Genomic DNA, 12,745 nt, shown 5'->3' with positions numbered 1-12,745 from the left:
AAGTGACAAAAATCATTTCAGCTACAGTAATTATCTAGTGGAAGCAGTTAAAAGCAAGAAGTCTATCTTAAAATACTCACATTGTCTCAAATAAAATGGGTTATATTTTTATAGAAGATTATATGAATTTGACCTTGTGAGAGAACAAAAATAGCATGTTTAAAACTTAGTCAACATGGTATCTAATTGAATAAATTAATTGAATAAATGGATGGATTAAACAATAATTAACTGCAAATATACAGACAGAAGAGAATGGAATGGACTATAATAAACTATTGTGTGCTGTAGTTATCTGATGATACAAAAGGATCATTTGTAAAATATAATTTTCTACTTCTTTCAACTTGGTAATTAAGATTTTATCTGCTTTGTACTTAAATGTTAAAATGGAAAAAAAATGCACAAAAATAATGAATAAAGGAATAAAAGCAACATGTTTTCCTGTCATACATTCTCATATTTTAATGTTCTTTTTTAACCTATAAATGAAATTTCTCCTTTCTGAGCCTATACAACTAAGAGATGTATACTTCTATTGGAGTATGTAGTTTATTATTTCTTGTCATGAAATGTAAATATCTATTGTCAAAATCCATAAGTGTACAAGATAAAGAATCTGTAAATATCTAAATAATGTATTCAATCCTAAATATACATATCATGTACATTGTATGATATAGCAGAGGGATGTAACAGATATTATACCGATGTATATTTAATTATACCTTTGAATAGTAACTAAGAAATTTGGGTATTTTATATATTTTAGATATATTAAGAGAATAAATAAGAAACGATGTAAAATTGAAGTTTAACTAATGACAACTGAGAATAACAATTATATTCTGAAAATGTTTTGTGTATTTATTAATGCATTTTAGGAAGATTTAGAAAATATCTTAAGCATATTTTTAGGTTATTAAATATAAATTTCTATAAGTAAAACTTCGTGTTATATGTTTTCACATTGTACATCAAGAAAATGCTTTTATAAATAAACAATATTTTTCAAATTTCTCATGCCACTGGTAAATTACACTCAAATTCATTTCTGATTGCATTAGGCTATGTTCATAATATCAAATTATGAATTAACTCATATTCTTTCATTTTTCCACTTTTTAAATAATAAAATACATGATGACTTCTTATATGTTACATTGAATATACAACTTGAAAATATATATATATATTTCTTTTTTTTTAATTTCTTAAAAGGTTAAACATTATTTACCAAGGACCCAGTCTGTCTCAAAGTCTCATAGGCCCTTTATATAACAGTTATGTACAGATCTGACAATTTTGCCTGGGCTTAGAAAAATCCCATGTCTTTCAAAATGTACATCTAAAAGTGTGGTAGCCTCTAATAAGCCAAATTCTATCTCAAGTTTCCCAGATTATAAGACATGGAACATTTTCACCAATGAAATAAAGCATAGTCTGACAAAAAGTCCCTAAAAAAGATAGATTTGATAGTTTCAATTCTGTAAAATCTTAAAGATAATTTATGTGAAGAACAGGATGAAGCTGAAAATTACTAGGAAGTTCAGATTTATTTTTATAGGTAAATGATTTAAAAATATAAATCATATTTGCCAAGTATTTTTGGAAACACCTTCATTATGAGTTTACATTATGAGTGGACAGGAGAATACAAAATGATATAATTATTCTTAGATTAAAACACTAAACAGTTTTATTTTCTCCCATTCTTCTGTTCTTATTCAGTACTGCCTCTTCAGACTCCTACAGAATAGTGGACTCTCCATCTCAATAGTCTCCTTGACTTAAAACATATTCCTTTGAATCGTCCTCTTGTTGGAAGAGTTGAACAATGCTACTTCACCCCTTTAAACTTTTCTAAAAGACCTCAGTGCACAAGGCAGAAAGTTCTTGGCATGTGAACTAGGCAAGTTTACACCATTGACCTTGAGGAAAAATAGTTCTAATTGATAATACTTGCTCCTTTTTATCGTGTAAATAATTTCACAAAATCCTATTTCAGGTTATCAACAGTGAAATCACTGACAAAGGCTGGTGAATACGTGCTTTTCATCAGCACCATCCTATTCACTACAGGACTGAATACAGCATTTTTGTTTTCTGTCTTTGTTCCTCTGTTCCTTCCTACATCATATCGCATTGTCATCTAAAAGTGACATTTGGAAGACCCTATAGTTATGAACTTCATGATTCCATGTCTTTGTTTTGTGTGTGCCTTTCCTGCTCTTTCAGTTGTTCTTTCAGTTCTACACACACACACACACACACACACACACACACACCACTGCACACACAGAGATGTACACCCACCATCTCTTTGTACTTCGTTAAATATGTATTGCATCCCTTCTAGGTAGCACTTCACATTTGTATTCGGTATGTATTTTTACCAGAACTCCAAACTGTGAAAACAAAAATACTATGGAAGTCAATAAAAGTTATCTATAAACCAAAGTAAAGATAAAATTAGTACACACACACACACACACACACACACACACACACCACTGCACACACAGAGATGTACACCCACCATCTCTTTGTACTTCGTTAAATATGTATTGCATCCCTTCTAGGTAGCACTTCACATTTGTATTCGGTATGTATTTTTACCAGAACTCCAAACTGTGAAAACAAAAATACTATGGAAGTCAATAAAAGTTATCTATAAACCAAAGTAAAGATAAAATTAGAATAAAGTGAGTCATTTTGGATAATTAGCACTCTCACAGCTTTTAATGTAATAAACTATGAGCTACATGCATACTAACATAACATTTCAAATTTTTGATGATTATTTATTTTAAAGTTCATAAGATTTTTTTTTTTGCTGGAAAATTATATTGCCATTTTTTTGTTTGTTTGTTTTGCTTTTTGAGACAGGGTCTCACTATGTAGTTGAGACTGACCTGGAACTCACTATGTAGCCCAGGCTGGTCTCAAACTCACAGTGATCCTCCTGCCTCAGCCTCCCAAGAGCTGGGATTACAGGTGTGTGCCACCACACCTGGCTTGTATTGCCATTTTTTTTTTTTTTTGTTACTGGGGATTGAAATATATTGCCGTTTTTTAATCTGAGGCATTTTAAACATAGAGTGAGTTCATATATTTAGGCAAAGGAAAACACAATCATGTCGATTACACAGCTATAGATCATTGTTTTCAAAGTTGAAAGATGAATGTTTTTGTCTCATTTCCATTAATTGTTTGAGGCTAGAAACTCATAATTCCTTCATATTTAAATAAAAATCATGATTGAGGCATTCAAATTACTGCAATAAAATGCCTTAGATTTGGTAATATGGAAATAGCAGAAATCGATAGCTCACAACTGGGGAGGCTTTGAAGTGCAAGATCAAGGTTAGAAAACACGTGAAATCTCTGGATGGTTTGCTCTTTTCTTCAGAGTGTGTCCTCCTACCTTTTTATAAGGACATTCACTAACCTGTTTATAAGTACTCCACTCTCATGACCGGTAACCTCTCCTAGTATCAACACATACAAGGTTTGATGTTTAAAGGAATACCAGTATTCAGACCATACCAAATTTAACATTTCTCTTTGAAATCAGCCCATGATAGGAGAAAATGATAATTACAAACACAAAAGGCACTATTGGATTTTGGAGGAAATATGGCATCTAAATATTATTAAAATCTTAACATTTTACATAGAAGTTGATTTTAAAAAATTGTCCAGTGATACAAGTGGAGCAATGCAGTGGTACAATAGATGCAGTGGAAAATAAATATTTCCATTTATGTTGGTCAATAATAAAAACAAAAATGTTCTGTTACCTTTGAATGACATGCAATATAGTTGAGGGATTTCTTTCAGAAGTTTGCAAAAATTGACCGTGTCCTTCAAGTCATTTAGTGCATTTTAGTACCCCATGATTAATCATCGCAATTTCTTCTTTGCTCTCAGACAGTTAGCTTCCAATAGGTAATTGAACACTTTTTTATATAATACATGCAATTTCATATGGAAACACTTCACTATTAGGATATACTATTGCAGGATTTACCACTCAATAAATTGAACACGAATAAGGACAAACCACTCTGACATATATTTTAAAACATGACAGTACTATATATATGTGACAGAAATTGAAAACTAAAATCAGTAAAAATCATGAAAAAATGCTTCCTGTAGTTATGAGTGTATTTTTAAAATAAGTATTTCATTGCATAACACATATAAATAATCAAAACTTTCATCACTGGTGTGGCTTAAAGATATATTGGCAAAGTTTTTGCAGTCAATTGTCAGAGATAAACATAATATGTTTGATTTTCCCTTCTACTTCAGTTCTTATAATCACACTAAGAAGACAGGAAACATGGGGTCAGTCTTGGTTTGTGAGCCATGTTTGCAATTTTTAGTATAGAACTGCCTTTTTATATTCATCTTCTATGAGGTACATCTGAAATTCTCTTACAAATTCAATTTTATATATGTATATATATATGTTTTTGATTGTTTTGTTTTGGTTTGTTTATTGAGACAGTCTCACTGTGTAGTTGGGACTGAACTGGAACTCACTATGTAGCCCAGGCTGGTCTCAAACTCACAGCGATCCTCCTGCCTCAGCCTCCCGAGTGCTGGGATTACAGGGGTGCGCCACTACACCCAGTTTACAAATTCAATTATAAATGGAAACATTTTCCACTGATATGTTTCAGTATAAAAAGGATATAATAAAAGTTTACAAAGTACTCAACATTTTAAAAGAAGCAAATTGAAAATATTAGGAAGCACAGTTTCTAGTTATGAAATTTTAAACGTACAAATTTAATTGTGTGTGAACATTATGAAAAGTAACATGTACTAATCTTTTGAAAGCAATTCTTCCACATAATAAAAATATTACAAATTGGATTAGTTAAATATTCCTGCCCTAAAAATATTTAAATGGACTAATCATAGATACTTGAGGACATATAATAGCAAAAATATTTAATAGAGTAGTATTTCATTAGTAAAAAGTAATTAACCAATGAAATGCTCAGGTTGAAAAATGTGATGAAAAAAATTATTCACTGACTCATTAGACTCATGGATACTGTGATTTTTATTTTTGTCTGCATACTTATGCTCTTTCATGACTGAGAGCATGATTTATTTCATGCTGTCTTGGAAGAAATGCATTATAAACATTATGACAAATAAGTGTCCAATTTAAAGGCAAAGTTCATAGACATAAGACAGAGTAGATTGAGACATTCCATAAGTTTCCAAATCTTTCATTGCATCACGCCACGTAAACACACGTCCTGGGGATTTAGTCTGGCAATAGAGGAAGTTTGCAAGCAAAACCAAGCTAAGCATGAAGGAGGGGAATCTCAGAGCCGCAAAACAGAGAGACTGATGATGGGGAAAATTCCAAAGCTATATTAATGATATCTTTCCATAATGGTCAAAAATATATATTTCAAAAATACACAGATATGTCAAGTAATTTTGACTTTGTATTTCAAAAAATATTAATACAGGGACTTAATGTAAATGATATGGTCAGTTGAACTGCAGGCAAGATAGATACAATACTGGGTGGAAATTTAGCAGCAATTAATGGGTATAAAGACTGTAGAAGGACCCAAAGTGGTATTAAAATTGATACAATTTAAAATCTGATTGCATTGGAGTGTTGAGGATAGACGGATCTTCTGTTCCCTTCAGCTACTAAGCATTTCAGTTAGGGTAATTTTATATACAAAGACATGGACCTTTGGAGGAAAGGAACATTTGTCTAGGGAAATGACACAATGATACAAGTTGACTTTGAAACACCTAACAAAATAAAATAATCAAAGAGATGGAAATATGCAATTCAAACTGATAATAGCATTATTCTGTAGGTAGGATAAGACTGTAAGGAGCATTTTACTTTTGTCCTGCAACTTCTAAATTTCTCACAGTAAACCATACTTCTGTATTATGGAAAAACTAATATTTTTTAAAAGGACAGATTTAATAATCTATAAGCACATTTGAGGTAGACACTTAACCTGAGATATTGGCTGAAAACTAACTTGATATTCTTTTTAATAAACACTTCCAAGGTTTCAAACAGTATTGCTTAATCTCATTGTTCTTACCCTTGAAAAAGAGTTACAGTAAAATAATATTCAGTTATTTGGCCCATGATATAAAATCAAGGCTAGAAGAGAATGTGTATATATATACACCTTGCTTTAACTGCACCATTTTATAGCAATAATTGCTATGAAGAATAGTAAAATTTTATAAAAAAACCTTTGTGATTTAAATACATAGAGAATTTTGAGGCATGTGATACCTTAGAAATGATTTAAAGTTTGTTTTTTCTTATTAGTAACTAAAGTAATGGAGTTTTTACAAACATTAACAGACTGAATATGTCCCACATTATCTATGACTTATTCCTATATTATGTATTTATATACACATCATAAAATTTATCACAATAATGTTTGAGATCAAATATTCAAAGCAAAGTACCAATATTAACCCTTATATGTAAATTAAATTAAAAACTGAAATGATCAGGCTATTTTATATATCTTTCAGAAATTCTGATTTGGCTCAATGGTTCTGCCACCTGCCTTTCAAGTACAAGGGCCTGAGTTCGATCACCATTACCAAAAAAAAAAAAAAAAAAAAAAAAAAAAAAAATCTGATTATATTCAGTAACTATTGAGAGTTGTGAGGATTAAATTAGTCAACACAAAATACATGTATGAGTATTTGGCAGATAGTAGGTATCGACACAATTGATTTATTAGAAAGTATACCACCATGTTAAGAGTGCTATTTGCCATTATTTGGTGTATAGTGAATAACTGGTCCTGCAGAAGTTGGAATTGGTGCTCTAATTGGTGCAGCAGTAATTTTGTTCACTTTATGGTGTTTTCAAGGTAGCCATACTTTAAACATAATTGCAGACTTTTTTTCTGTTAAGGCATATGTAAACACAAAGACCAAGTTGATAGCTTGTTATTAAAATATTGTCTAAATGTGATTCAAATTCCATCCCTCAATTCTTGTATATTTTGTATTGTGATTAAAAAGTGACAATTTTACTTTAATGACTGTAGTAAAAAAGTTCCAATACAATTTTGGAAATAGGATAGTTAAGAAAAGAGGGAAAAAAGTAACAATGTTTAAAGAAACCCAAAATTGGTTTCAAAATTTCATTCAAAATTATAATTTCAATAAATATGTATAACTACACAACCTGCATCCTACAAAAAGTTTCACTGAACACCTCTTAGGAGCAATGTGGGAGTAGGACTATGTCATATTAAAAAATGAAATCAGCTCATTTTATGAGTTGAGACCTGCTATTGAAAACCAACAAAGAGCAGAAGTTAGAGGTTTCCGTGCAGTAGTTTTTGGGCACAAAACTTACTCTCTTCATTTGAACCAGGAATATTCTTAAGCTAATAAATTGCCTTAGAGCTTTCTATTCATGCTTCATCGCACCAGATCAGTTAGGGAAGAACAGCTTCTCTACCTGATTCCACATTCTTTGTTTGTTTGTTTTGGGGGTTGACACCTTGGATCCAACTTAGGATCTTGTGAGGCAGTAACGATGCTAAAACCCCAGCCGTCCACATATTTCTTAATCTGTAGAGTCTTGTATAGACTGAAGGATAAAAAATTCACTTTTATTTCTTAAGTTTCATGTATATTAGTCCCCACAATGAATAAATCAATTGCATTTCTCTCAAATCCTTAAATTAAAGCTTTCAATGCCATTAACTCAGAATACCATGATTTGGAAATACTGTCCTTGTAGTAGATTTCATTAGTTAAGATAAACTCACATTGCCTTCATGTGTAGTCTTAAACCAATAGGAATTTTGTGAAGATACAGAGACGACGCAGGGAGAAGACCACGTGATAACGATTGGAGTTATGAGGCTGCAAAGTACAGGCTCATACAAATTGCTTGGAATCAGAATACGATATGGAGATGCAAGGACTGGTTTCACTTGAGGTGTCAGAGGAAGGAGGCCTCCCAACCCTGCGATTTCAGTCTTCTAACCTGCAAGATTGCAAATTAACACATTTCTTTTTACTCAGGGTCTTTTGTTATAAAGATTCTAGGAAGAAAAATACAATGACAATTTTTTTCCAGAGTTGCTGAGCTCGAGGTACATTAGCATTTCTATCTTTATATGTAGACATTACTTTATACATGTGTAGTTCAAGTATTTGCTTATTCCATTTCCTTGTCTTTAATATTAATTTCTTCTGTAGGGAACAAATGTAGTCTGATATGATCTGAAGTTACTTCAGTTTGAATCTAGATTCCATTGCAATCCTGTTTAAATGTGACCTTAATTAACCTTCTTAAAATGCATTGGCTTTCAAGGATAGTTTCCTTGAAAATGATATTATGCTTCTATTCAATTGCTAAAGTAGTGTCACTTCAGAAAGCTATTTATAGAAATTGCCCTTGAATATTAAAACTTCCATTGCTTGGAACTTACATAAATATTGTAATAGAAATCTAACATCTTGGTCTGAAATAAGGCATTCTGCAAGGTAGAATATCAAGCTGTTTTTTTGATCCTGTTATTAGCCAATATTGTAAGAAAGCTGTAACGTGACAGGACTATGATTCAAACAAATTTAAACTATATGTATATACTGACAATTGATAGATTGTCTTAATGTTAAGGATTTTTTCCTACTATAACCCATATAACATATATATATATATGTATAAAACAATTTGTTAATTTCTGAGAAATTGACACACAGTAACTAAGGTCATATTAAACACTTAGAAAGTCACCCATACCAGGGATTTAGCTCAGTGCCACTACCTGCCTTGCAAGTACAAGGTCCCAAGTTCAATCCCTGGTGCCCCCCCTCCAAAAAAGAAAGTTACTCACAGTGGTACTAGAAGAATTGAAAGTACATATGATTAAATTTTTCTAATAGTATACAAAAGTAGAGGTTGCTTACTTAATAGGTTTCCAAAGTCATATTTGAGAGGTTCACACGTTTCTTGTAAATATGAAAAATAATATTGCACTAAAATATTGGCAAATAAGAGTGTCCTCAAATTTTAAATCAGCTATATATTCAACTCATAATGATAAACACTGGCTAATCTAAATTTGATATTCTCAACATGGTCTTATTGTATTAATTTTTCAATTATAGTGCTCATGGCTGGTTATTTTCATTTTTTATTTTTATTATTATTAGATTTGTACCTACTATGGACTTTTAGTTTATTGCTGCTGTGTTAGTGCCACAGATAATTTCATTTTGTCTTCCAGGATTATAGGCATGTACCCATGCCCACTGAGAGCCATCATTTTTATATGTAGTAGCAATATACTTTACAAACAATTTTGAATCCTACCTTTCAAATATATGTTAGTGTAAACAACTTGCTTTGTGTCCAAAAAGTATTCACATTTATCTGAATAAATAGTAGCCTGTATAATAGATGTACCATGTCCCATGAAAAGGAAATCATGGCCATTTATAGTTTCCCATTACTATGAATTCTTGCGCCTTTCTGTGTGTAAATTTTAAAAAATCACTTATTTGCTAAGGATAAATTCCACGGAATGAAATAACGCTGTATAACTTAGGAGCAGTTGAAATGACTTTTGTGGTCCTGGCAGTGGTGATGGTGGATGTCTCCAAAGTGATATACACATATCAATGTTAATCAGAATAAATCCTGTTACAGGTTTTCAATAATTCCCCAATGGCTTTGGGATTAACACACTGTGGTTATGAATATCTGGACACCAGAACCAGTCGAGCTATTCACAGTATCAGCTCCCACCACTTTCTATGTGGTTAATATTAGAAAAATTTGTCCTTTTTATATTTTTTATCTCTCACCCATAAAATGGTGCTACTGCATTTTACTCTGCTTTTTGTTATATTAAGAAGATTTATGTAAAGTAGTTAGAATAGAACATGTATATAGTGATCAAAATTCCACCGTGCTATTGAGAAATATTATTATACTAATTGCTAGTATTTGTTGCTATTTTTAATACTTAATTCAAACTTTGGAATTTGTTATAAATCATGAAAAATGCAAACATTTGGAGAAATATCAGATATTTGCCTTGTTACAGCCCTAACAGGTCACTCATTGCCAAAATTGTTGAAATTGTTTTGTGAATTCTTCATGAACATCTATCTTTAAGATTCAAAGTAGTAGCATTCACCCCACCAGTGCTCTGTTTTTCACTAAAATTATTTTTTTCTTTGCCATGAAAAATGAGAAGTGTTAACATAAATATGTTGATGTAATTATTTTTAAAAAGATAAGCCTGATTATCTAATTCTTAGCTCCACAATCAGTGTGTGTGAAGCGTGGTGGTAAAAGGTGAGTCCCAAGTGGCGTAGTTAGCACCTAGCCTCTGATCGTGCGGGCTGAAACCCACAGGGTCTCTCTCTCTTGGTCTTGCTCTGCTCTCAGCCTGCAGTTTTCTTTGACAAATATTCCGAACTCTGAGATCTTTTGTGGATTATTAGAATTTGCATTCATTTACACGCACAAGAGTATAGTTTATCTAGTCTACTTTAATACAAACAACAGCAACCCATAATACTTTCTTTAGACATTGGATTTCACAGGTAGCATTTAATTTTGATCATTTTTTTTCACACCAAATCCAAAAAAAAGTAGAGATTTATATCCATGACATTGGAACTATATTTTTATTTATTAGGGCTTTATATTACTTTCACTTTTCTGGGCTTTACTAGATAGAGGGAAATGGACAAATCAATTCAAAATCGGCACTGTTTTGAATTAAATCTACTTTAGAACGATAGAAAATTTTTGAAGTATATTAATATGTCTTGGTGTTGTTTTGTTTTGTTTTTTCCCCCGATAATACTGTAACAAGATTAGCAAGACAGGAGTTAGGATTCTATTAGGCAGTAAGGACAGTGGCCCCGAAATGATGGAGTCAGAAAGCCCAAAATGGAGTTGGCTGAGTCACAGGCCTCCAGAGAGCTTACCAAAAAAAAATCTTTCAGGTGTTTTTGATGCCTGTGCGGGACTTCTGCAGATTGTGACCAAGCCAGCTATTGGCTCCAGGCTACCTGGGAAGTGCATGGAAATGGTGTACACACTGCACAGACTGAGCCACCCAAAAATATATATGCTTCTCAAGGGTACCGATTATATTCCTTACACAAAGGCCTGAGCTCACTTCTAAATTCCTTAGAAAACCCTACACAAAGAGCCCTCACAGGTATCCTACTCAGAGCCCCTTCTCAGCTAGTGAAAACTTTACTTTCTTGTTTTTATATCTCTTACTTTTTTAGCCTTTATATCTTTTAAATAAATGTGCTTATACCCTTCCTCCTCTGTCCCGTGCTTTCATTCCTCATTATCATGGAACACGAACCCGACATTCTGCCTGGAAGGACACATGTGTCTGTTCAGTAGCACAACTTGGGCCTTTCTTCATCATCGTTGTTTAACACTTTTTAAATTCATGAGAAAACATTCCTGTTTGGGATCACTGTGTCCTCAAAGTATTTTTATATTATGTAATTTTTTATATCCTGGAATATATTGATTGTTCATTCATCATTTCCTCTCATAATTTGTAGTTCAAGTTTAATCTTAATTTTTATGTTTTCTTCTACAGATTCCTAATTAGATCTTTATATCTTACAAATTATATGCATTTGAATATTAAGAACACCACCATATTTAACCATTAGTTAATTTTTGTATTATTAAAATATTCCATCTTAGGAATCAATATATTTTCATTTCTTGACGTGCTTTTTTGTCTTGTATAAAAAAGGTGTTTCTTTTCCTATTTTAACATTTTTTGAAATTTATGAGCATTTTACCATTTATTATCACTTCTTATGTATAATATTTTCTTTGATATTATTTAATAAATGTTTTCATGAAATGCATACATAAGATGTCCTTTGTGTTCCTGTTTAGTCTTTCTTGTATTTTTTTGTTTTGTTTTGTTTTGGTACCGGGGATCAAACTAGGGACCTTGCGCTTGCAAGGCAGGCTGCGGAATCACTGAGCTAAATCCCTGGCCCTCAGTCTTTCTTATATCTAAAAATACCGGGGATCCCTGAAACATTATTGGAAATCTCTGCCGTTGGTTCCAGTCTCCTGCCTAGTGTGTCAATGCAAGCCTGAGGGGGGAAAAATTAAAAAGGCAGAACTAAGAGAGATAAAATTCTGGGTGCCACAGTGACCAGTGACGGATCCACTGACCAAGGCGCTGCGCAGTCCAAGCCACTGGTTTTATTGGTAACAATTGGGGTAAAGGCAAGCTGCGTGCAAGGGCAGTAGTACACGTGAAGGTGTAGTTGGGCCATTTGTATAAAAATTAATGCAAGCGAGGCTTGCAAAAACCAGACAAAGTATTCTTGAATTAACAGAATAGACAAAATATTTGGGTGACATGATAATATTGCCCTTCTAGTAAGAAGGTCTTAGTCATGGGAATTGAATTTGGGTATGAATTACTCTGACCTAGGCATGTAGAGTTTGGTTGCACTCACTTCTACAAACAAGCAAATTGTAGGGTTAACTCTTCAGAGCCTGATTGGGGCATAATCAATTTTATGGTTGCCTGCATAAAAATCTTCTAAGAAAAAAAGATGGATTTAGTATAAATACATGTTTATGCTAAAAATCCAAATAGAATAAAAAAGAAAACCTAAAATTCAACACTCAACTCAAATCACAGTTCCTTTTCAGATTCTGATATAT

Source organism: Fukomys damarensis, unplaced genomic scaffold (assembly GCF_012274545.1).
Source record: "Fukomys damarensis isolate Sample0158 unplaced genomic scaffold, DMR_v1.0_HiC HiC_scaffold_38, whole genome shotgun sequence".
In the NCBI taxonomy this organism is placed as follows: domain Eukaryota; kingdom Metazoa; phylum Chordata; class Mammalia; order Rodentia; family Bathyergidae; genus Fukomys; species Fukomys damarensis.
This window is presented reverse-complemented; position numbering follows the sequence as displayed.